The sequence below is a fragment of the Cygnus atratus genome, chromosome 1, assembly GCF_013377495.2.
Source record: "Cygnus atratus isolate AKBS03 ecotype Queensland, Australia chromosome 1, CAtr_DNAZoo_HiC_assembly, whole genome shotgun sequence".
Classification (NCBI taxonomy): Eukaryota; Metazoa; Chordata; class Aves; order Anseriformes; family Anatidae; genus Cygnus; species Cygnus atratus.
Window position 1 is genome coordinate 128180850 of NC_066362.1, and position 27811 is coordinate 128208660.

Here is a 27811-nt window from a genome sequence, read left to right on the forward strand (position 1 = left end):
GTATAAATCCACAGTGTGTTTACATTTTGAATATTGCATACAATGTTGGTCTGAATTCTCCGTATATAGCAGAAAGAAAAAAAGCTGCAGAAAATGGAATTGAGGATGATCAAAAGCCCAGCTCAGTTTCCATATGAAGAAATTAAACAGGCTTGGATGGAAGAGAAATATGTGAAGAAGTATAAGACAGTAAAACATAAAATAATGGCTAGTGTACAGAAGTGATTAAAGAACAGTCATTTACTGTTTCTCATAACACAGTCTCTAAAAGGTACCCAGTGAGATTGTTGGGAAGCCACTGTAATGCAAAGGAAAATGAATATTTTTTTCACCAAATGTATAATTAAGCAGTGAAACTAATGGCTAACACGTGTGGAGGCAAAAGCTATAAATGGGTTAAAAGAAGATAATCAAAGGAGTGAAAAATCCAATGATTAAACTAATTAAACACACATAACCATGAGCTCAGGACATCCCTATTCCACAGATTGCTGGGAGGACATGCAAGGAGAAAAAGATTAATATATCTCCCCTATTTCTTGTGTGGTTTACAAAAAAACATATAAATCTGCAGTACAGATGGGACAATGGCGTAGACGGACCTGTATAAGTGCTCTAATGTTCATAGTATCAATCTTAAAATTACAAATAAAGGTTAAAAAAATGCAAAATAATATGTGGTGTGCTTATTTTTTTTTATAACGTCAACACATTTGTGCTGCTATGCTCTTAAGAGGTTACAGATGCTGTCAGCACTTATTCGTGTATATAATCTTACTAATATACATATTCTGACAGATAATGAGGTATGATCACTCCACTGATGCTGACTATTCTGCATCAGCTGGCTATCAGGGTGCTTGGCAGAGAGTTTCTGTGATAAATTCTGCCTATAACACACTAATGAATTGGCCACTCGGAGTCAATTCATTCACAGAGAAGCCAGGTGATTTCCACTGGGGCTGAAAGACAAAGCTAATGTTGCAAAAAATGAATAGAAAATGGAACCCTCTAAGTAGATATTTAAGTTAAATGAAGTTCAGATGGAGCACTAAATCTAAACTGGCATTCGTTTTGCATATGTGAATTACCAGTTTTGATACAGTGAGAATTGCTCTGCTGCTGAGAAGACATAAGCTCAGAAGCAGACACATGTGATGATCTGTCAGACAACAAACATGTTCAAAGGGATGTTGTGACGTTATTCACAGAAGACTGAGTTTCAGACTGGCCCCTCCAACAGGTTTCTTTCTGGCTTCCTTGGCTACAAATCCCACTTATTCTTGAAACACCTCAGCAAGACTGAAGCGGTGAGCTGGGAGAAGCAGCAGAAGTTTGAGACAGACAGATGTGTGCTAGGGTTTCCTGAGCACAGGCTAAAAGAGATAGAGGCTAGCCCTGCTAATGCAAAGCAAATTCATGGAGCTTGAAACAGACCAAACTAACCACAGAAGAAACACATCTGCCAAGGAAGTTCTTCATTATAACAAATGGAAATATTGAGGTATGCATCTGAGTGAAACAGGTGGAAAACAGCAGCAGTATTACTGTGTAGTTATTACTTTTGATGCTTAAGGTGTAAATGTTCATTGTGCTGAATGTCACTTAAGTCTAATTAAATCTGCATCTTAAAAGGAAAAGTGTTACATTTTATGGTACATCAGTTGCTAAGTACTACCTGATGAGGATTGCTGGGTCCAAGTGCCAGGCTGAGGTCTTTATCAGCAGTAAGACATTTTATGTAACCAGACTGCCTAATGAGTGGAGCAATAGATACTGAACTAATTACGTATGTAGTGAATGTTTTTTCTGCCACTCCCAAATACTCATCAACACTGCCTCAATGTCCTGGATGGGATTTTAATCTGAAAAGGCAGCCATACTGTCTAGTGGCTAGAGAAATGCAGATACTCTTGGTGATGTGTCTGGAACATGACAACAAGCAAATTACTTGCCTTCTCTGTTCCCTTATCCCTTCAGGGCAAGGACCCTTGGACTGGGATATATCTTACTATTCTCCAGAAATCTACACTTCAGGTGGTCACCACTAAGTTGCCTTGAAGCAACAGAGTGAAAAAAGGCACTACTGGGATTTGAGTCATCTGGTCTATTTTAGGTCTCCGTGATAGGGCGGAATGACTTTCACCAGTGATCATAGGAATACTTGAGGGTAGCTAATTCAATATCTACACTGTAGTTATTTCAGTCTGAGCAATGAATCCCACTACCACTCCCATTCTTGGTAGAGTGACATCCCAATGTCAGCAGTTCTTGATCTCTCTAATACAAATCAGAATGGTTTGGAAGGTGAGTTATATTGTTTCCCCTCTGTTACAAGACATCAGTTTTTCAGATATGAAAATTTTGGAAGGAATGCACCAGTTGTGAAAATTTTCCTTGGGAAAGTTCCTTGTATCCAGTATGACATTCCAAGTTAAAATAAATGTGATTAACATAAACACATCATCAACTGACCCGTAGCCTAGGGGTCAGCACACTTATCTGGGAAGTGGACAGTTTAAATTCAGGCCTCTGATCTGCTTGACCTTCTACAGCATGTAGACACCAAACTCCTGGATAGGCTGGTAGGTGTGTGTGTGTGTATGTGTGCGTGTGTTTCGCAGCCTTTCAGTGTGAAATGGGCATTTTGGAATGAAAGCTTCAATGGACAGAGAAGAGCTTCCAATTGATCTCTGGCTGAACTTCAGGGGGAGCACACTTCATTAAATATAGAACTGAAAGCTGAATATTAATCTCACAATTTTACCTTACATGCATGTGGTTATTTCCTATACACTTTCTACAGTAAGATTAAAAAATAATTAGGTTTAGGCTGTTTTATAGGAATCAATAACTTGAGAGAGTCAATACTCCAGAGCACAATTTATACCTATTAACCTGAGTTTGCTTGGAGCATCCTGTTCTTTCATCATCACTGCTTAGGTAAATGAAGATGAAGATTGAAAGTAACAACCTTTCCATGTATATTTGCTAAAATGTGGCGCTTTTGATCCACTTAATCATCTGGTCTTAGAAAAATGTTTCTTAAATACAGTATGCAATAGTGGTTGTACAGTGCCACAAAATTGGAGACAGGCAATTTTAATTGGCATCATACCAGGTTGAAAATTCATGATGTATATTTGGAAAGAATCCATTTTGCCATTCTTCTGCCTGCAGCAGTAGCATATTCAATTTTCCTTCTTTCTGAACATTGTCCTCTCCACCCTTCATACATCATTACAGTCTTACATGGCATGTTTTACACAGAATGCATGGGACAACAGATTTCCTTTTATTTTTTCCCCCATACAAATTGTTTAGTGAACATTTTGAAGTATACTGCTTGCTTGATTTCCTAAGGGAATAGACTTTATGGTATTGCACTATCTTTAGCTTATGTGACTCACCCCTTTTCTCCAGCAACCATGAAACCTGCTGGCAGATTTAAAAAAAATCATTTTGGTTTAAAATTCTTATTTCAAAATTCTACTACCACTCTTTTCTTGGGACCCAACATCTGAAACCAATTTCACTATGCATTTTCTCTCTCTCACCTTAGCATTGCTGAGACTTCAGGCTTTGTAGGCAAGGTAACTTGGAAAATAGCACCAGCTTCTGAAGAGACAGAAAATGCTGGAAGTAATTTAGCTGTAAAGGCAGCATTAAGTAAGGCAAAGCATGGTGCATCCTTACATAATGATTCAGTCATAGCCGAATATTTTCAATGGCTGTAGCTATAAATGCCTGTGGTCTGTGTGCTGCTACTTTTGCTCCTACTACACTCTGTTCACCCTGTCTTCACCTGGCTAATTTGGCTGTGGTATGAGCTGTGTATGGTTCTCTCTCTATTCTTTTTTTTTTTTTGATGGGATTCCTCTCAGCTATCTGCAGTATCCAAAAGTCAGGGTTTAATTGCCGTCTGAAAGTGCCTGTTTTCCTGGGGAAACTGGTACCTACATGGGGAACTTGGACAACTGGCTTAGCCTATACATGATGCTGGTAGTGACCATGATGCTGTGATGAAGCACAGGAAGAAGCCCTCTGTGGATAAAAACTTGACATGGGACTGATGTCATTTGAGGATGTGTAGGAGTGGAGAATTTAATTTTGTATCTGCAGAATCACTTCTTGGCTTCATTTCTGCCGTACATTACTATGGGGCTTAAGAAGCAAATCAAAAAGAAGAACAAAAAAACATTGAAAATATTTTTTAAAATTCAAAAGACAAAAAAATGTATGAATTGCTCTTTTAAACACTTGCTGATGATGAATCTCTGCCTCAGGTTCGAAGTGATAGAAAAACTGAAGAAAAAAACTCACTTTTTTGCACTGGTCTCTGTCACTCTGACTCACGTTAGCAACCCTGGACACAGGAGCTTGTTTCTGTGAAATGCAGATGGGTTTCCATACACAGGGCAGCATTCTGACCCTCCCCAGTGTTATGGCCACTTTGCCATAGGTTTTAACAGAGGTAGCAAGTTGACTACAGAATTCAGAATCTAGCAGGGTACTTTTAGTATCCAGGATTGGGGCAATCTACAACTTAGAAGATGGACTCACAGAAGTGAATCTCTTCAGTGTGCCTGCCACGTCTGGAGGGAAAGTATTGTCTTCTACTATGGTTTTCACTGGGCTCATCTCCTCTTTAGTCTGCTTTTTTTTTTTTTCTTTTCCCATTTTTTTTGTCTGCATTATCATATTCATTTAAATATACAGGCAGAATAAATTTTGAGTGCTTACCTGGGATTTAGCTACAGGAAAAGCTTATTTGGAAGCTCAGGTAATTTGTGACATTGAGTGTTTACATCAATCATTGAGGCCAGCCAGTATTTGAATGCAGATTTATAAGAATAATGACTAGAGGTAGGAATACATCTATTGAACTCTTTGTAATCATGCCGCAAGCTGACATTTTGTTTCAGAAAACATTCATTAAATTATTTGGCATAGCAACGAAACGAATAAAAATTAAATTATTTGTGGATACAAACTAAAAAATTCTCTGTTCCTGGTAAACACATGGTTTAGTGTGAGTCACTCACTCACATCTAATCAAAAAAAGAAGTTTTATGAGACAGTGATAGAAAACAATTGATACAACAGGGGTTAAATGAGGAGGAACTAAAATTAGAGGCATGCATGCTGGGCAGTCCCTAATATCTGAAGGTCTATGCTCAGTTAGACTGAAAACTTCAGTCAGGACTGTGTCCTTTTCAGACTGACTATTTCACAAAACAAATTATTATCTTGTATTAAGGTCACTCTTAACATTCCTCTTTGAAACTCATCTGTTTGTATCATTTTGATTATTATAAGAATTTTATAGGTCTCCTGAAAATTAAGATTTCCTGTGAGACTTTTGCACAGTTTCTCACAACTACTGCTTGCAAACCTGCTAAACCTCAGCATGTGACAGGTTCAGGGACCAAGTTCCCCAAGGCTACTTGCACCTCAATTTCAGATAAATATGTTTTATCTGAGTTAGTTCTGTGAGAGCCTGCTGCCCACCTCCCTGGCCACCACGATGCATTTTGTCTACACTGAGTGTTTCCAAGGACAAGGTCCAATTTTATTCTCTTTGCCTTTGCAGACAGGCATTACCCCATACTGCTTACTTGAATCTCAGATCTTAAAGGGAGACAAAACACTTGCCGTATGCATCAGGAGACAGTAACGCAAGGACAACATAATATCTGCCTTTCTTCAGGGCTTAATTCACCTTGTTTAATTAATTTTTTTTTTTCTGTACAAAACCAACAATTGTTATTGTCCTTTTGTCTGAAAGAAACTATGTGAGTGTAGCATCTGGAGATTTTAGGTCCATTTCTATATGCTCTGGTGCTAAACTTCTGCCTTCAAAGGGGCCAGAGTGAAAACCAGAGCCTCTCTTGCCTTGTGAACATAAAACAAGCCACTGGAGTAGCTAAACTTTATTTATGCCTTTCTTTTGCAAGTACAGAGACACTAGGAAATGAAAAAAAGCAAGCTTACCTTTTACGAAAAGGACGAAAAGGAGAGTGCCAGTGGAGCCTTGGTCTACTGTGGTAGAACATTTGCATTATATTGAAAAGTCCAGATCTTAGCCGCTTTTGCCCAAGTTCTTACAGTCATTGTTATTGCTTTGGTTGCGTATTCCTGGATTAGTATACAGATACATAATTTATTGGTCAGATTATTAGGGCTTTGCCTGTCCCATGTAAGAAGGTCACACTTTCTCCTCTCCCTGTACCTGTACCAGGGAAGGCAGCAAATATTGAATCAGTCACATTTTCCATTACATGCTCATATTCAAGCAGGAAGTTACAATGTCCTGCAACAAGCATTTGCACCCACTGTGGAGATGAAAGGCTCACATTTTTCTTTGAAGTAGCTTGCTCCTTCTACCAGTATGTAGGGCTAGCCCATCTTCTCACAGCTCTCTGGTAAAGTTGGAAAAGCACTGAAATAGGCTAAGTACCTGGCTGAGGTTTTTGGGAACAGGTTATGCATGTATCAGTCTGGGATGGCTTAGACACATGGTCATATCTATTTCAACAAACACAGAGCTGCGTAAATTAGTGTTGTAATGGTCTCTTATACCCACTTGAAAACAAACAAACAAACAAACAAACACGATTGGGTAAACCTTTCTGTTTGATGGCCCAGATTCAAAAAATTATAGCTTTATATATACACGCTGTCTTCCATCTATAAATATCTGTGATGTTTGTTTTCACTGTATTGAGAGATTGATGTACACATTTAGCTGGGAAGAAGAATTTATATTTTTTTAAAAATAGAACGTAGTGTTAGATAAAGAATAATATGCCACAAGCTCACATTTGATTAGATTGCAAATCTATTTCCCTTTAAATTAATAAGAAGAAATGCTTAACCTTTGTTGTAGATTCTAGCATGGTTGGAGCCAGCTGCTCCAAGTACTCTACTACTGACACTCATTTTGTTTCACCCAGAGGCACTAGCACCTTGGTTTAGTCAAAAATCTCTCTGTCTTTAAATGTTTCTCTGGTACTAGCCAGACTGACAGTGTCATCTCACAGCCATCCCTTTCAGTTGTCCAAAAAACTTGCTTATCAGTTCTTTTGTCCATTGTGTTCTCTATTTTGTTTTACATCATTATAATAAAACTTAGTAATAACAATAGCAATAGTAATAAATCTTATCTTCACAAAGACTGAACAGTTTTTCTAAAAAGAATAAATCATAAGATAACTCACAGAGGCTTTCATCTTTCTTAGACTTAGACCATGGAAGTTAATTCCTCTTTCTCACGAGTTTTATCTTAGCAGAACTCAATTAATGGGTTTCTTTGTATGTACATCAGTTCAAGTGAGAGAGGGCAATTAGAACTTCACTGATAAAGTGAGTAGGAGTTAGGAAGACTTCTTTTGCCTCTTGTATGTTACATTTATCAGGGAAATAAGAACATAGTCTAATAAAATCTTCATACATGCAATCTTTGGGGTACCATGTCTCTTTCCCATTAATAGTTTTCTGATGAGATTAGCTCTTGGTTCTTGCAGATCTTTTGGAAGCTGATGAGCCAAACTCCCTGAAAAGAAATGCCAAGAATAAGTTTCCAGAATTAGTTATGCCCATTTCTGTGTATATTCACACACAAGGAAGCTACCGAGCAACTTGAGCAAAGCACCCAAATACTTCGAATGTGCAATCATTAGTCATCCCCACAACCTGACTTTGATGGAAGAAAACATTACTTTTATAGCCAAGTTCTCACTGTTATCATCTCCATTTTACATAGGGGAAACTGTGCCACAAAGATCATATGTGAATGAATATAAGATCAGTTTGCAGCAGTATGTTACCCCAGGTAAGTACTATTATCGTTTGATGGGTAAGAAGGATATTCTTAAGGTTATAAGGATATTCTTGTTGCTCATTTAACTCAGTGTGAATATTTCAGCTCAACAGCCTGTATGTAGTTGTCAGTGTAAACAGTTCCTCATTAAATACAAGCTCTGGTAGTCACATCAGAAGTTAATGGTTCTTCAAATGTGAAAATAAAGATAACAGTAGGCTTCTTTCCATGACTATATCATCATCATTTGTTCACTAGAGGAAAGATTTTATCAGTACAGCTATTAATCTCATATGAATGCTTATAAAATAAGCCTGTATTAGTGAACAGGCAAAAAAGAGAAATATTTTGTCTCTCTAAACATGCAATGAATACAAAACCTTCACTCTGCACTCTAATTCTGGACATAGAAGTGATGAAATAATCCACTTCTTCAGAGCAGATATAGTTTTTTATATCAACAAATTATCATATCTTCTACTGAAAAAGGGACAATTATGATCAGTTAATTTTCATATTATATATATTAGGAATTATGTGAACATGTGGCAATTGGGGGAAAATGTATAGGGTAGCTGCAGGAAGAGTTTGTTTCCTTCAACAGTTTGATGCTTGCTAGGGGAAACCTGAGGAGATGCACTACATGGCCAGGGGACAGAGATCTAATTAAACAAAGAACTATCCTGACAGGTGAGATCAAGCCCCATCCAGATGGATATTCCACATCCAACACTAGAAAAAGTTGATGTTATTTAAATGTATGCAAACTTTGACATTTTCAGTGGTCCATTACCCTGATGCTACCTTGGCATCCAAAACTCTAGTATAAGGGACATTAAAGTTGAGATATGCTGTGAGATTAGATGATCGATAGTTCTGCATTCAATTTACTTTCCACCTTAAAGGTCTTTTGAACCTCAAAAACATCTTCTTGTAGGTCTCCTCCTAATACAAAGAACTCCATCCTTTTAAACCTCTCTGCACTTAGTCTAACTCCACTCCATTCTTCTTGAGATATGAAGACCAGAACTATCCACAGGACTCAAGATGTAGACTTGATCTTACACAGTAGCAAAATGATGCTCATTGTCATATTAAAGTAGCCAAATGATGCCCGTTGCCTTATCCTTAGTTCCCCTCCTAATGATGTTCATTATGTTCTTGGCCTCCTTTCCACCTGCCAGTGTTCATTCAGTGATTTAGTGGCCTATCAATGATGACTCCAAGATATCTTCCCTGATAAACTGGAGTTCAACATCATGGAGATAAGCTTTAGATTTTTTTTTTACATCATTTTGCATCTGCCTTGAACTTAATAGACAACTTTTTTGCCCGTATGAGGTCTTCCTGGAGTTGCTTGCCATTGGTACTGCACTGAGCTACTGCAAAGAGCTGTGTATCATCTACAGACTTGGGGATGGACTCTCTTGTTCAGGTCATTGACAAGAACGTTTAATAAAACAGGTCCCAGCACTAGTCCATGGTCTAGTCATTGTGTAGATATATATACCTAATACTTTTATTTTTTTTTCCTACAACTATCAAACAATTGAAATATAAGGGTTATACGGAATAAATAATGAGAACATCACTGTTTACATTAGGTAGCTTTTAGCTGGGTAGCAGAATTCTAGTTATTAGGCACCTGAGAAAGGGGAAGAGAATGGCTTAAAACAGATTTCGTGCTCATTATTCTGTCTTGTGTTTTTTGTCCTGAAAAACTTGGTACGTTGTCTACTCTTCCACATCCCCTTGGATGTGTTCACCAGTCTCTGGTTTCCTCTGATCATTGAACTGAAGAGCATTGAGGCATATGAAAATGATCATGAAGTATTGTAAAGTAAATATTAAAATTGTCCTTTTAAGCATAGCAATATAGAGGAACATAATACACAATTTGTCAGATCACTTCTGAGCACCAATTACAAGCTTTTATTTTTAGTTTATGTCTTAATGACTGTGTTGCTTTTAGCACTGACTTCCCCGTGGAGCATGGAACAGAAGCAAAAGTCAACAGGCCTAAATGGTCTATAAAAATCATCAGCCAAATGCGAAGGTGGTAGACAAGAGAGTCTGTGGCCCCAACGTGAACAAGAGAGACTTGAGATCTCAACAGGAGTGGAGATAAGAAAGAGCTGTAAATGTAGGCTTATTATCATATTGTTGTATTTAGCACTGGTTTAGTAGGATAGTGGGGAATCCACAGTGTGCTGGTAATTAGCAAAACTCTGTATTTGGTTGATCTCCTTGGTAAATCTGCATGGATCACAGACTCCATCTAAAGGCTTTTATTCTAAGAGCTTAGCTCATGTTTTATTCCTCAGTTATCAGATGCCGTGAGCAATATGGATCAACCAGTTCTTCACTTCTGGCTCACTGTGGCAGTTTTACCCAGCTGGACAGCTGAGCTCCACCACAACTGCTCTCTTACTCCCCCTCCTCAAAGGGAAAGTGGGAGAAAATATGATGAAATGGGCTTACAGGTTGAGGTAAGGACAGGGAGATCACTAAACAATTATCATCATGTACAAAACAGATCCAGCACAGGGAGGTTAATATAATTTATTAGCTATTACTAACAGGCCAGAGCAGTGAGAAACTAAAAAACCAAACTAAAAACACCTTCCCCCCATCCACCCTCTTCCACCTCCTCCCCCCCAAGTGCCGCAGGGGAATGGGGGCTGCGGTCAGTCCCTGACACTTTGTCTCAGCCGCTCCTTCATGGTCCCTCTCTGCCCCTGCTCCACGTGGGGTCCCTCCCACAGGATGCCGTCCTTCCTGAGGTGAAACAAACAGGTAAAACAGAGCAGCTCCTTTCTTTATAATACTCTCCTTTTTTTCTCCCTCCATCCTCTCTTTGTGCCACTATCCTGGTTCTTCTTTGTTCTTCTAGTCAAGAAATGTGCTGGGGGGACAAGTTTCCCTTCTCTTGCTCTTTGGGATTTGATTTCTTTTCTGTTCATCTAATTTTCTATCTAGGTATGTCTCTCTTTCTCTCTCTTTTTTTTTTTTTTTTTTTTCTCGCTCCTAAAGAATAGTGACATTATCCAGCCTTGTTTTTCTTCAAATTACATTTTTGAAGTGCTTTCTCTACATTGTAATTCATGCCTGCAATGTTCACTGTACACACATCTTTCATAGCACAGTTTTCCTGTCTTTTGACTTTTCAGTCACATGTAATACAAACTTAACGCTTATATTTCTCCTGATCTCCCCAAGCTCCGCTCTGTCCCTTTCTGATAGATTTTGAAATTCCTGCCATCCCATTCTTGCTATATATTTGTAAAGTGCAGAGTGCCATCCTTTCAGCTATGTTAGTAGAAAAGGTCATCCATTTTAGTATTTGGATGTCTTCCTGATGGAGACAAAACCAACCAACCAACAAACAAAAAAGAAACAACAAAAAAAAAAAAGGAAGAAAAAGAATATGCATTCATTTTTAAATTTCAATTAGAAAAGCTCTGTAGATTTAGATTCTAAAAAACTCTAAACATAGCACAAAAAGTCAGTGAGTAGATGGACAAGAATTTTAAGAGAAAGTTGTTGAAGAGAGTTTATCAGTTTATTCTTCAGCAAAACTGAACCAAATCCAGTATTACCTTGATAATCAACCAGGATACAAAACACTGCTAGTCCCACAGCTCAGTTAACCTAAGCTTACCTTTCTGTCTCAAAAGTGGGAATAATTTTGTTTTACATTACCTGAGCTCAAGACTTTGACATCCAAAGAGTGACAAATGCTGTTCAGCTATACACGAAGACAGCGTTAATTACTGTTTTGTAAGAGATGAAGTTATGATTACTGTACTCTTTTCAATGAGGAGTAACACTCAGAGCATACTAAAAAGAAAATTACATAGTGTTGCTCACCAAGAGGAAGATTGGAATTAGACTTATTGTAGGTAGAAGAATATTGTTGCTGTCCTTATTAACTGTAGATGTCACATTACTTGCATGCTGGTGGAGTCATTTCTATCTTGGTGGGAAGTAACAAGAAAGAATGTAACAAATATTTTTGATACAAATGTGTATTTTTTCATGCATATTTTGTGCATATTAATTATTTCTGTTTGCTGTTTTACATGTGGTCAAAAGATACAGCTTTAGGAAAGTAGTGTGGCTTTAATAAAGTACTTCTTTTAGAGACTCCCAGTGAACACATCCTTTCCGACTGCAAAGATTGCACATTTCACATCATCACTGTACAAATTATAATGAAAATATAGTAACCGTTGTCCAGAAGCCAGCATCCTGTTGGCTACCACAGCTTGATTTAAGAGCTGATTAGATGAGGGACAACTGTGAGACTACAGATGGATACTGAGAAATATGTTGGGTGTAAGAACCTTCCCCAGAAGCTGTGAACCAAGGAAAAATGAGTGAAACAGTGACTGCGGTATAGTAGTAGTTTATGTGGTAAAAGCTTAGAGAAACCACAAAAAAGAGGAGCATCATAAAGAGTAATATGAAGCAAGACAAGGAAATCATTCTGAAGGCATTTGGAAAACAAATTTTAAGGTAGAGGTTACAGAGAAAAACCACCAAGGTGGAAATGGAAAAAGAAATCTAAAGTAGGGGGTCAAGATGGACATCATTTGGGGTGTAAGGAAAGGATTATAAATCAACTGTGTAAGAAATACTCTGCAGAGTAAGCCTTGGTGATAAAGTACCTTGCCAACGAAGACCAATCAAGTTATGTTGATGTACTGCAGAAGGATAAAAAAGGGGTAAATGCTGTGCTGAAAGCAGCAAACCACAACAGTTGTCTGTGAAACACACTTTGTATTGGGTGGGGAAGACTTGTCAAAGTCAAAATCAAGAACTTAACAACCTGCTCTCAGGCAGATTAGGAAAAGGATGTAAACACAGAAATAGAGAACACATGAGAAGGAAGGCTAGAAATTAAAGGTTTTAGTTTGGGACAAAGCTACAGGAGGAAAACACATCTTTCTTAATGGTTGTCAGTATTTCTTGATTTTCATGCCCTTGAACTTTTGAATCTCATTTTTAGCTCTCTTTGGGAAAGAAATCAGTACAGTAATATTGCAACAGAATCTGAGAAGCTAGAGACATATTGCAGACTCTTCCCCTGTTCTCATGTTTAACTAGAGCCTGGTCTGCCAGGTAAAGGGGATATTTGAGATTTTAAATGAAACTTTTGGAAATGTTGCCCATATGCAAATAGTAATCTTACATCCTATGTACAGCTTAGCCTGAAAAAATATAGGAGATGAAGTGTTAAGATGTTCTCCCCAGCTTCATGGAGTCATGGGGCAGAGAAACAGCACTGGACTAAACCTTGGCCTTTCTCATCTCTCTGGCCAGCCTGAGATCTTCTTGTGCATTTATACCTTTTAAAATATGGATAGAAACTGATTTCTTTTTTCTTTCTTTAACTGCCTTGAAAAAGATGACGTGTAGGATGAGTACATAGTGTCTAGAATGGCAATTTGCAATGAGGACTATTATCTTTTACTTGCTGACTAGATGTATACAGTTGTAAGGACATTAAAAAATCAAAACTGTGACCCTATACACACCATTTTTTAAGATGAAAGGTAATGGATGATTCTGGTGGCAAAACCAGCTCAGTCTGAATTCCCCTTTAGGGAACCTCAGTCACTTGTCCTGGTTATTTGGGCTGAGAAGATGATACACTTTGTTATATGTCAGGTTGGGTCTTGCAACTAATAGCCCCTTAAAGTGGTAATTTCTGTTTATATCTTATTTCTCAGCAACCTACAGTAGTCTTGGGTTTTGATCATTGTTTTGATTGATGTGCTAACTAGTTCCAAATACCAATGAAGATCTTTCCCACTGCAGAGAATCAAACTAAACTTTTAGGATCTGAATGGCAATATTAAACACAAGCAGAGTGACTTCCTTTCCTCTGTCATCACTCAATGCTTTACATACATCTTTTCCCTTCTCCATCATGGTACATCCTCCACACTGTTTCAACTCCAATGCATTTTCTTTTCCCAGCTCTCTCTTTTTTCCACTTCTCTTCTCATCTTTCATTCTGCCATGCTTTCCTTTTATTCTGTTCCTCTTTTCTTCCAATTTCTCTTCCTCTGCAGACTCCCTTTCCTACCTCTTCTTGGTCCTACATCTGCCTGTTCTCACTTGTTTAAGTGGAATCTCTCTCTCCTTCCTTGATAGTTTCTCTCTGCTGGAGCTGGAAATCTCCTCGAAGTGGCATTCATGAGTGGACTGATCTTCTTACATATAGGAAATGCATCATACAACTTGGCATCAAGCCTTCTGCCTCTGCTGCCTGCAATGGCTTTTCATCTCAGGCTAGACTTAGGGAGCATGCCAGCAAATTGACATTTTCAGTGTGGAAAAAGATGTTTCTAATGTATGCTGTGATAGTCATTGTGTTACAGAATTAAATGAAATGAAAATAAATTTCACTAAGGGGATATCTCTAGAGTGATTCAAAAATTATTGTAGTTGACTATGTTCATTTTCATCCTAGAAATAAGGTATCTTTAATATGCTGACTCAGGAACAATTAGGATGCTGCACCAGCACGGGCAAGGTACTTGCAGCAGGGTAGCAGAAGACACATGCTGTGTCAGAGTGCTTACAGAGAGATAGAACCACATAAAGTAGTGATTATTTACAGGATACAATTAGGAAAAACAAGCAAAACAAAACAAAACAACAACAACAAACAAAAACAAAACAAAACCAAAAACCACGATGACAGGATCTTTGGTTTGTGCAATTTAATACCTTACCTTGGCTCACATAATGAAGCTGTTAGGCCACACCTTGTGAAATCAAGCATAAACCATGTCATACTTAACCACTTATTATTGACCTGGTTTCATCTTCCCTGCAACTGAAATGCCCATTTGTGTGCAGAGGAAGAACCAAAAGGGCAATAAGTTGGTATGAGACAGGAAGGTGTATCTGTAAGCCTTTGGCGGAACTGTCTCTAGTTCTCTGCTTCTTCCAAAGGATTTCTAGTCCCTTTGTTCCTAAGCTAGCCCATGGGAGGGCAGGCTGCTCATCATGTACAGACTGGCAACAGTGTCTCTTAGTCATACTGGATTGCCCAGGGCTTTCTTTCCCTTGACAAGACCAGCATGAGCAGTCTGCTGGTGCAGGATGGGCTGGAAGAGGGACTGTGTGTATGAACTCCCCTAAATTCATTTTTTTCTGATTTTTTACAAATAACATGGGTGGAGGCATTGGGACCTGAGGCTCTGATTTGCAAATATCACAGGCATGCCTTGTCCCTTAAGGCCTAGGGGAAACCATGGCTTTATGTAGTCTTCAGACCCCAAGCCAAAAAGCGTCTTATTGCAGGGAAAGATGCCCATAGACTGAGCAAGAGTTTCCACTTGGTCCTGCCCCACAGTTATTCCCACCACTGTCATTGTCATGCCAGCCCACCGGTCTGCTAATTGGCACCTCCCACAGCAGCACACGCCTGACAGCTCACCCAGCAGTGATGTACAGCAAACAGCACCACATAGCTTCTCTGTGTCTTGGTGAGGACCAGGCTGCTGCTTGGAGGACCACAGCTTTGTAGCATACAATTAGTGCCAAACACCCTCTATGGCATGGGATGTTAAAACAAGGAGACTCAGTATGCACCCTGGGGGACATTTCCTGGCCTGAGGAGTGGTATCAGGTGAGAGGTGGTGCAGAAATAGCTGCCAGGAAGAACCAAAAGTGTTCAGGGAACTGTTCCAAAGATGCTCCATCGCAGGGAATGAAAGGATCTGGGCTCTCAGCTTCAGAGGGGGAAGCAGTGAGAGCTAGAATGTCTCTAAAAAGTATTTAAAAATAAGGTGCTGCAGGGTTTGACTGCAGAGTGTTGTGGGAACTATGGGGTAACTAGGGTGGAGAAGGAGAGGGATTCAGTCCTGAAAATGGACTACTACATCTGTCACGACTAGACCAGATATCCCTTGAGTAGGATGAATGAGAGAGGGAAAACAGAATGACAGGATTTTGTCCTTTTCATGTTATCTCTGTTAGGGAAGGGAGAGGGAAGTGTGCTGTTAGCAGAATATTAATGAGCAGTCTGGTTTGTGTCCTGACATGGGGAGTCACACAAGGTGCTTGCTGTAAACAGCAGCAGAGGAGCTGAGGGTGACTTCTGCCCAGAACATCTCTGCCAGCTCTACCCTGGCAAACACAGCCCTCTCCCTAACAGCTAGATGTGTGTTCAGGGACAAGGGAAAGCTGATATAATGCAGGAAAGCAAAGCTAGATCCCTTTCTTACCTCCTAGACCGTGTGCTTGCCAAAATACTCCTGTTCTCTTTGGCCATTGTCCCACCACCACTTCAGGGAGGCCACTGCTCACTTGTAGAAAGTGCCCATGCTGCCTTCTCCCAGGAGAGACGTGCTTTGGGCACCAAAGGAGTGCTGTGAGGTGGGCATGACATGTGTTACTTTGTCTTGAAAGAGCTTGGTTGTCAACCGTGTCTGATATGTGATTTATCCTTGGCTCCCCCAGCACTGCTCCTGGTGCAGCTGTGAGCTTATGGACCTTTTAATGAAAACCTGGTCTCAGTGCTCGAGTGGGCTGTAGTGCCATGGCTTTCCGTATGAGAGAAATCTGGTATTCAAAAAAAATTATTCAGAACATTTACTCCATCATTGACTGTTGGCATGATGACTTATTTCTTCAATAGTCTGTTTGAATGTGAAGTAAACACCTGAAAGTTGCAGTGCTATACACTGTTTTAGCAACCGATCCCATACCAAATACTGAGATCACTATTAAAATCTATTTAGGTTGCAATTTTCTCTTTATTGATGGGTCTTGTTTCTATTTGTCTGGGAAGTGATTGCTACAGCTTATCCTTAAGCCTGGTCCCCATAGGAAATAAAGCTTCCTTGGCCTCTGTGTGTTTGTACGTGTCTGTGTTTCTATTCTACTCTCTTAACTTTTGAACTACAGACAACTTCCAACCTACACTAGAATATTTTACCCAGCAGAAAATAAGCAGCTGGGTAAATGAAAGAGACAGCAGTAGTGCCTTTATAGAGGACAGACTATTGTCAACCCCCCCAAAAAATCCATAAGGAACTGATGGCAAAGTGGATTGGGCTTCATCAATTCTCTTGCTCAAATTATCATTTATTTTCCATACTAAAACTATGGATCAGGAATGAGATCCTTCTTATTAGCACCTCTGCCGTTGATGCCACTGGAGGATATATCCAGGTAGCCAATAAGTCAATCAGCCAGACTGTGCTGGAATAGTATTACAGAGCACTGCTGTGAGCCACCATCTGACATTTCAGCTTAGTCCTTGGGCAACACTTAGTCTTTTTGATATTGTCAGGTGGCATTTCAGACAAAAACGCAGAGCAACATTTCTTCTGAGAGCAGTTATATAAAAATGACAGAATTTCACAACACACGGTATAGATGTGAGATCACTCCAGATAAAATTTGTGGTTGGGTGTAGGTGTCTGGAGACAAATGGTATCATAAGTTTAGTCCAGGTCCAGACTGAGCTTTACTTGTGCCTTATATTTGCAGTAGTTGTCACGGGCTTTAAAAATGACAAAGCACACTGCTCCACACAACATGGGTATAAACACCCATGTAATGAATTTCCTTCGTCAATAACATAGTGAAGGTTCCTTTCTGCTGAGGAAACCAGTGCCCATGTGCAGGAGCAGTCAGTGCTGGGAGAAGAAGGGGACGCTCAGTGTAACTTCATGCCAGGATGGCTTTTACTGACTCCTTCCTCTCACATATTTTTACTCTTTGTGTCTTCCCTCCCATCACCAGCCATACGTCTGTCTCTACTGATGCCCTTTTGCCAACTTATCTTGGTGCCCATCTTGAGGGCCCCCTGTTTAATGCTCATTCCTCTCCCTCCTCTGACACTGGAAGGTGGCAGAAGGTCAGACTTTTTCCTCCAGAATCCTCTTCCCTTTACAACTGAATATTTTCAAAAGCTTTTGCAATATCACAAGGGCAACTGTTCCTGCGCATGCCACATCTGTGCTCTCTCTGTTCAGGGCTGCAAGGCAAGGAAATAGCTCCTCCTTCCTATGGATTTCTGAGAACTTGATTATAACACAATTTGCCTCAAACAATTTTTGCTTCCTTTTGCCTTTTTTTTTTTAACAGAGAAATGATCTTTCAGTTTAACTCTACCTGTAAATATTTTATTGTCTTGTACAAATATGATTTATATGTCAATGCCCTGATACCACTTGTTCCTATTTACATTATCTGCACTTACCAGTCTCTGTTACCTCAGATGCCTTCTTTTTCAAAGAGGAGGTTTGTTAGCTTTCTCCTCACAGACACAAATCCAATTTGAATTTTACTTACCATTCAAATTTTATTTTATTATTATTTTTTTAAATGCTGACAATCTTCCCAGTGGAAAAATACTTCTGGCAGTTACCGAGCTAAGCGGTCATAGTGCCTGCTCAAAGGCAGGCAGGCAACTTTTCAATACGTTTGAAGTTTTGTGTTTTATGCTTTCTATGGAAATGAAGGAAATTGGGTATCTCATTAGTCGCTTAGACAGTAACAAATCTAAGTGTTTACCACGTATCGATTAAACATCATATTCTTGCTATTTGTTTCTTGAGCAAAACATTCCTTTCTGTAATGACAGAAAAACAAGGAGCTTTTAGTATTTATTTTGTAAATATTTAATTTATGCTGTAAAGCAAAACAGAGCTTTGGATGCATGCAGACATCCCCAAGCCTTCTGCCAGCTACTGAGTTCAGGGACTGCTGGCCATTGCTCTGGAAGTGGACAACTGAGGTAAAGATTTAAGGTAGCTACCAGAGTAGTTGAATTGGATTTCTCTTGGGTTTGGCATCCCACACAGAGTTTTCATCTAGCCCACATGCAGCCTAGCTAGCTTGTCTAAAGTTGGCCCACAATGTCCTACATAAGATATAGTTGAAGCAGTGTAAGAGAAGGCTCTCATTTTGGGGCATTTTTTAATTTGGAATCTCTTGAGTTATTAAGGAATCTCTTCAGCTGAGTCCTCAGCTACTACTGGTCACCATGCTAGAACATCTCATTAGCAGCTAAGTTTTCTCCTACACTGCAGATGCTTCTGGACCTCAGAATACCTCTTTTAGAAATCTCTTGACTTTTTTTTTAGGATTGCATTTTCTTTCTTTCTCTTTTTCTTTCTTTGAATTTCAGCCCATGTCTGTAATTGTAGATCTCAAAGGAATCCAGTTCTTCATGTATGGTCTCCCAAGCCTCTTCTAAACTAATGGTAACCCCAACCACCTGTAAACGTCATTGAAAAATATCCCAGTGATGTATCAAATCACTGATGATGAAAAAGAGAAAAGAGAAAATGATATGAAAAGAGAAAAAAGAAATCTCAAAATTTTATCCCTACCTTTGAAAACTTCTCTGATAAACTCCCAAATGCCAGTATTGCCATTTTCAGTACCTGACATAATTTTATCTCTGAAATAATGAAAAAAAACAAAAAAGTAAACAAAAAGGAAAAAAAGAAAAAATAAATCCATCCAATTGATCACTTTGCAGTGCTCATCTTTATATTTGCTTCTCCAACTTCAGCAATAAATTATTATGTGGGGCAGCTTGTCACCTATTACATGTAAGTCCAGATGGATATGATCCACTATGCAGTTTAGAATTCTTTTTTGAAAATTAGATTCTTACTGAAGACAGATATTGTATGACACTAGTCACCTTTGATAGCTTTTTTTTTTTACTGTTCTTTATCATACTGCTACTCATTTGGTAGGTTTAGTAGAAAATAGTTGATTCCTATTTTTGTTTTCTTCTTCAGTTTCATCTGAGCTCACGATTTTTATTTTATTCTTTCCCAGAACTGTTGTGGTAATTTTCATAGCCTTGTTGCCATTAGCTGTGTGTTCATTTGGAGGCTTTAATTCCCGCCCCCCCCCCCCCCCCCAAAAAAAAAAAAAGTCATTTGGAAGTCAGAATCCTTAGTTACAACATTTAATTTTGTTTTTCCTCCAGTTTAATTTGACTTGAAATATTTCCATTACCAGAATCCCTGAGTATTTTCAACAGTCACCGGTAATTAAAATCAACTACAATAACATTGCCTCTGCCTGATGGCAGGACAGCCACAGGAGCTCTGTTCTGAGTGTAGGAGGTAAACATGGAGCAGATCTGCAAATATGTTTGCAGACGCTGATGTGAAATGAGGGGTGAGATTATCTAGAGAGACCATAAGAAAAGAGAAGAACCAGCCCAAGACAGACCTTCATGAATAAAAAGAGACTCAAAGAGAAAGAGTAACACAGAAGCCCCTGGTGACATCATGGTATATTACTGTTGTGGAAATAAATTACAAAAACCTCTGCAACAAATGTATGAGAATAAATTGAGCCATCCTAGATGAGTGATGATTCTCATTGGTAGGACTGAAAAGCTCTCAGTAACAAACAGGGGAAACATACATTCCCCAGTTAAATAAATAAAAGATAAAATTCTGGTGAAACTCTAGTTTGTGAATGTGTTTATAGATCACAAGTCATATACTTGTTGTTCTCAAATAAATCCCAAGTTATAATGCAGCTATTAATGTGGCATTACACATCCACAACAAATTCAGAACTAAGGGGTATGAGATATTGCTTAAGTCTTGTGCTACCACTAAAATATTGCTTAAAAGAAAAGATAATGTTCCTTGATTGTCTTATTGTACTGGTCTTCATTTGAACTCGGCAGCTATGGTCTAAGCATGGCTTCACTCAATGCACGGTCTTTTGCAGCCTGGCTGTTGAAAATTAGTTGTGCCTGACAGTTGAAGGCAGTAGGATTGAGAATAACTGTGTATGATGTCTGGTGGCCAGGTCCTAGAAATGCAAGACTTGGTCATTTGTTCATGGCTAAGTTATTAGTATTCATGTATGTTCTGGATATCTCCAGCAAAACCACCATGTGTCTTGAGCTGTCAGGAATGCAAGTGCTTCCTCAGGTGGTTAAAAAAAAAAAAAAGAGACTGTTACCATTCTGGCAGGAAGACTTTTAGATTAGTGACAAAAATGCCACTTTACCTTGCTGAGAGATAGTGTGCTCAGAATTATGGCAACATGGGGAGGTATTCTTACTCCACGGTAGGTTAGCTTGAACACTAGGAAGTTTTTTTTTGTTTTGTTTTGTTTTTTAACATATTAAAATAGTGGCCAGTGAGACTCTAAGACCTGATTTTGTAACTATAAATTTAGAGATATGTTACTTCAGACAGTAAGGTCCCACACTTTCATTTTTCTATTGACTTGCCCTAACGCTGTACATTTAGGGGGGCGTAGTCCCCAACAAATGCAGGGAAAAGGACTTGACTGTTGTTTGCCAGGCTGGGACACCCTGCAAGAGTGGTGTCTGTCCTTCTGCAAGTACAAGGCAGTACAGCTTGCATGAGTGCTGAGAGTTAAACTGTGTTTTCTGGGAGAATTACATAAACATCTCCTCAATAGTACAATTCACATTCTTACACTGATGGTTCACTTGAGGATATATAAAACTGTATTTGGCAAAACAGAACTTAATATATGCTCAGCATTATGATTCACTAATAAAAGTTTCTTTTACTAGAGCTTGACAGTTTTAAATCATGCTCCTGCTTGCTTTTTTTATTTCACACTCTCCATATTTCTGAGATTTCCACTCTTGATACCTGTGCAAGACAAAGACAGAGGGGCCAAAAGTAAAAACTGTTCACTCAGAATTGGCTCAGGTAAGTGCTAATTAGAAATGTAAATAATTTCCTTTATAGTTTTTTGTAGAATTTAATAGATGAAGAGAGGTTAATTCTTATGTGAACATTAAAATTTCTTTCCCTATGTAAATAATCTCCACAAGTCATTTCATTTTTTGATATTTTCTCTGCTTCATTATGGCCTAATCATAATCCAGACACATGGATGATTTTCAACACATTTTCTTGCCAATAATCAGAGCTCATAGGAGGTGCATAGGGAAGTGAGACATCATTAAAAATGACGTTAATCTGAAAACAAAGAAGCACCAAAATAGCAGTTCAGAACAGGCCCCCCCATTTGCACTTCAAGCCTTGTATGTTTGCGTGGCCTGTGCCTGTGTTGCAAATCTCATCAAGCAGCAGCAGCAGCAAAGCGCTACTTTTGCCCTTGGAGAGAACTTCGCTTGGAAATGCTGAAAGAAAAAACAAACTTGGCATGTGGTTCCTCTCGAAGTAGCTGCAGAAGGCAGAGGATAACACAGCTATTGTCAATAATTCATCTGGAAGATTGATGTTCAGTGCAATGAGCTGAGGGACGGCAAAGCCTTTCTGAAAACTACCTCCTGTCCTGTCTTGTCCTTGGCCATTTAGGCTGCTGCACGCTCTTATGTGCTCAGGCATACTTCTGAGTGCAGCAATGGAGAGTGGAAGCCATACTTTTCTTGCAGCTTTCTCTGTTATCCATTAGGGCAGTTTTCCAGCTGGTTTACTGTTTTCAGAACCAGAAAAGAAGCTCAAGGCTCCACCCTCCACTTTTTCCCACATGAATAAAACCCAGTAGTTGATAAAGAAAAGTTAAGTTACACTTGGCTTTGCTTTCGTGGTGTGACTAATCAGCAAATGGGGGCAACTTACTGCTTGCGTATAAAAACTCATTCTAGATAACACATGTTCTAAACCTTCTCGACATCTAGTAAACCATATAGTAAGCACGTTTTTATCTCTTCTGCAGAACTAAGGCATGTTGTCAATATTTTTCCCTCTCCAATGTCATTACAATGTTATCTACAGTCTTCCAATGTCAGCAGCCTGAAGGCTATGCTCCTTCTTGATGTAGTCTGTATGCAGCAGCCACCTGTTAGTTCAGCTGATTTTCAATCAGAAGTGGCAAGACTTGCTGTGGAATCAGGTGCTGCAAGGAAGTATTTCTTTATGAAATGTTTTACATGCTCTTTTCTTGTATTGCCCAAACTCTTGTAATTCGTCTACTTTATATAATTAAAAAATAAATAAATCTGTAAATAGCTATTTGCTGTTTCTCTCCTCAGCTTTTGCCTCCTGCATGGGTCTATAGCAAGCTAGCAGGATGAAAAGTGACAGGTGTCACCACGAGCTGAACAGCTGGAACATTTTAGGAGCCCATCCTGAAAGGGACTTCTCCAAGATTTTATTTATTTTTTAAATTCATACTCTGTAAAAAGAGCTTTAAACACAAAGACTTTAGATGGCTCACATTGGACGGAGCTTTGAGCAACCTGGTCTGGTGGGAGGTGTCTCTGCCCATCCCAGGGGTTTGGAACCAGGTGGTCATTAAGGTCCTTTCAAATCCAAACCATCTTCTGATTCTATGTTTCTACAATTCTATGTTGTTTATTTTGCTGAAGAGTCATCTTTTGGTGGAACAGAACAAAACAGTGAAAAGCTCTGGCTTGAGAATTAAAAAGCTTTGTACCTGGATGGCAGCACCTGCAGAAGAGTTTGTGGTAAAGAAAAAACAGCCACAGCTATGAGACTCATTTGGCTGCCTGATCTATCCACTGTTGTGGATTCAGATGACTGATCCTCCACCACAGAACTGCAGAATCACTTTTAGCTAGCCTTTGTTTTTTTTCTTCTTTTTATTCTTCTTGGATACAGTCAATTATCCCTTGATATGATGATGCTTTAAAAGATGGATCCTGACATAATTTTATAGTTTCAATTCTCTGTTATTGATTTCTATTATTATGTGCTAGAATCCCATTAAATTAATAATATAATAATCTCAACTGGTGTTACCTGATGGATGCATTCTTTTTCATTTGCTTCATCAACTGCTTGCCTTCATTCTTGATTTTAGTTTCAGATTCAAAGTTGTTTTTACTACATTGTCTCAGAGATAAAAGATGAAAGCCATTTAAACTTTGCCAGGGGTGGGGGAAGAAGGAAAGAAGGAAAACTTTTGACACAACTGATTTTTCAAAATTTCTCCTCATGTTAATAAGAAAGCATGATGGAGATTGAATGCCATGGCTGAATGGATTCGTTTAGCTCTAAAAATTCAATTAAAATCAATTTTCATTGCAAAAGGAGGGGTTCTGAATAAGTGATAAATGTTTCATTGCAAAAGGAGGGGTTCTGAATAAGTGATAAATGTTTCACATAAGTATTGTTCAGTTGGGAATAAATAAAGAGGAGCAAGATATGGGCATATTAGCTAACAGAATGAGACCTCCATGTTAAATTAAATAAGATACTGGGATACAGGATATAGGAATATGAACTACAAGATGAGATCTTTTGTGGAGCTCCATTCTCTGATGTGAAAAAATGATAGACTAAAGCTAAGACATATATACATGACCTATCTGAAGGATCATGGATGAACCTTTACAGAAGGAAAATGAAAGAGCTTTTCTCTTGTTCAGCCTAGCACTACAAAGGCTTAGCTAAGATTATTGCCTCTAAAAACTTTGTAGGAGTAAATATCAGGACAAGAAAAGTACTATTTATGCTTCTAAATAAGAAAACAAAAGGTCCCAAATGAGGTATTAGTACATTTTGGCTGGAACTAAGGAGAAATTTTCAAACTGTTGGGGTAGCCAGGCTGGGATAGATGCCCAGGAGGAGGTGTCTGCGAAAAAGCTCTTAAACAATTTGAAGTAAGAGCTCATGTGCACAAAGGAAAATACTGCCTGCAGAAGATAACACAAACAGCCCCAGTGTTGCTCCTGTGTCAGGATGCTTCAGGCAGAGGAAGGGGTTTGGGGGAGAGCAGAAGGGACACATGGCAGGCTCCTGTGGCCAGAAGAAAAAATTGAACCTGCCCTAAACCCAGATCTGTGTTGTAACTGCTGAGGGGCTGCCTGAATGGTCATGCCCTATTGTGGCTGCTTTGTGGGTGCAGTGAAACTCAGCCAAAAACAGTGGTGAGTTTTGGAATGATCTGAGCTATACTTTTTAGCATATTAAATACATATGTCAAAAACAAACCAATTTTTCTGATCTTCTGGAAACTTTGATTTGAAATGGTACTATTTTCACCAAGTGAAAGCTCTCTTTAACACTGATTTTGTGACATTTAGAGTAATTCATTTGGTCAATTAAAACACCTGTATTGAGAGACAAATCTCCGCCCCTGTCAAAATCCCTAAGATACTCTTGCATGAGGACAGACATGGAGCTAAACATGTCTTAAATATCTGGATGTGGTTCATTGCTATAACTTGCATGTTTCTGGTTACTTTAGACTCCAACTGTTTTTTGGTGCATTAGTTCGCCCTTGTGTTAGTTGTGTGTCACATGCCTGGGACCAAAGTGACCTGTACTTGCAGCAGCAAAGCAAGGAACCAGTGGGAGCACTGCACTGCTGTCAGGCTGCACCTACAGCAAGGAATTTCTGCAAATACAATGGGTCTTTCCTGTTCTAACCCCTGACAAACATGCACTGGTGCTCTGTGTCTGGATCTCCACGTCCAAGCTCTCTGCTCCGCAGTGAAGGCAAGCAGCACTAAGGTAGAAAGCTGGATGGAGATTAAAAACTTGCTATAGGTAGCAAATCAATTTGTCTTGTTAGCTTTGTCAAGCTTGAAAACTGATGTGCTTTTCTCGTCTTTCCCTCGGCACCTTTATTCTCCCCATTTTGACCACTAAAGATTTCAAGCTTTTTGGGGCAGGGATTATATCTTATTGGTAGAAGTGTCAAGACATATCAGCGGCGAGGCAACAAATGAACAAATGAGGCAGTTTGTTAGCAGAAAATAGGAAAGAACTTCTAGTCCCATAAAGGTTATGAGGTCAAAATATAGCCTAAATTGCAATATGCTCCTGTATTCTTCAGGTTAGACTTTACAACACCCACAGTATTTTGAAGTTTGTTCTGGAACAAATGACTGGGCTAGCACATATTGTTAGCCTAAAATCCAATTTCTAGGTTAGTTCTTGCTTATTCTAAACAGAACGTATCCAGTCTTACAGCTTCCCTGAAATCCTGTCTCATGCAAAACAGCAAATTAGAGAGCTGTGCGGTTGTGTGTGGGTGTAGTGGAGGAGGTAGGGAAGAGAATGGATTTGTGTTTACTTCATATCCCCAAATGCTCAATTAATTGCTTTGCTTTCTCCCTCCCTCTTTGCCCATGATGACAGCAAAATCAGCTCTTGTCTACTGTTATAAATTGCCCCTCTGCCAAATGAACACATGGTTATAGAATCAGATAGATTTAATGACAGAAAGTCAAGGAAGTCTTAAAAAAATAAAACTTCTACTAAAACACAGAAGAAAGGGGTGTTAGATTTCCTGGTTTTGATATCAGCATGGTTATTCAGCTTTTCACCTGTGAAATACAATGAGGACAGGCCTTCTGCCTGATGTGCTGGGGCAGGGGGAGGGAGGAGGATTCTCTTAGACCCTGAAACCTCTTCCCTGATGGAAGTACCACTACTCCGTTGGGCTAATGCTTCTCATTAAATTGTTGAGAAACAAAACAAAACAAATTCTCTCATCCCTGAATTATGTTAAAGCTAGAGGTCAGATTCAAACATAAATTGAAATACTCAGTTGGACGTGGCCAGGCATGTGCTGTTTAATGTGACACTGCCACAGCGTTTGTAAGCTTCTGATTAATGAGATGGCACAATTATTGCATTTACGTATGTGAAACAGGACAAAAGTGCTTTTTAATAAAATCTCTGCGAGCCCCGGTGGTGCCTGAACATTTGGCTCTTCCCTAGAAAGCCACCTGGGTCCATCTGCAGCCACAGCTTGCACAGACCCACACTTCCCACCTTCCTGCTAACAGCCTGTACTCCTGGGTGCTCCCCGTGCCTGCAGGCAGCTTTCCCCTTCCTTCTCCCAGTGCTGCAAGAAAACTGCATGAACCTTGAAACCCTTTGACCAGGGTTGTACATGACGCCTACAACAAGGTACTTTTCTGGCACTAACTAGCTGCCAGCTGATAAGAGAAGTTCCCTCCTGTGACAGGGTGATTTTCAGAAGGTGCTCAGAAGCAATGTGTGGAAAAGTTGCAGCTTGTGTGAGTTTTAGGGTGTCTCACTGTTACAGATGTGAAATACATACATGTTTTTGATTTGGCAAACACTGCATTAACAACTTTTCATTTTGTATATAAGGGAGGAAGTTCTTTTTGCAAGAAACTTATTTTTCCTAACCCTCATCCCATCAGTTTGTTTAATGAACCCCAGAGCTTCTATTTACTTGTTTGTAGTTGCAGAATACAAAAGCCCTACTTTTACACTGGATGCATTTCCTTCTCTTTCACCCTCATTCTCTCTCCCTGAAAGTCAATGTTCCTCCCAAAAGTAATTTGCTTTGCTGTAAATTTAGAGTGTGTTTGATAGTTATTGAAGTAGAGGATTAATGGATCTGTCTAAAGGCAGGCAAAGACAACCAGCAAACCTCACCCCTCAGCTCTTGAAATACTGTGCAACCCTTGATAGGTTATTTCACTCTTCAGTCCCTCTTTTCAAGAAAAAGTATTTGCCAGTTCTCACAGTCATCCTATTACATGACTAAGAAGACCATACACAAGCAGAGGAACCAGCTGTGCTTATGCCTGGAAGAAATTTTCCCAACTAACAGACCTACTGAGAAACATTACAGCCCTTGAGCAAAATTACTTTTCCAGAAAAATCCACATTAGCAATGCTGATTTTTTTTTTAACATCTGCACAGAACATGTGCAAATATAAACAGTCCCTCCTGTGTTTGCTACAAGCTCAAGACAGACATCATGCCAGTTGATCAGGTAGTCCTGCACTTGGAGTATAAAAACATAGCTATAACTAAGGGTTTCGTTTATTTATTTATTTATTATTATGTTCTGGCACCCCTTCAACCACAAAAAGACTGTCCTGTTTTACATCCCATCTCTTTGATAAACAGTCTCTATTATGTATCAGATTTTAGCAAGATGGATGAGTGCCAGTTGGCATAACTTCCTATTGTAATGACAAGCACCTTCTCCACCAGTCAACAGCAGCTGAACATGTTGATTTACATGCCCTTTGCACTGCAGATGAAGCTGCCTGACAGATTTTTATT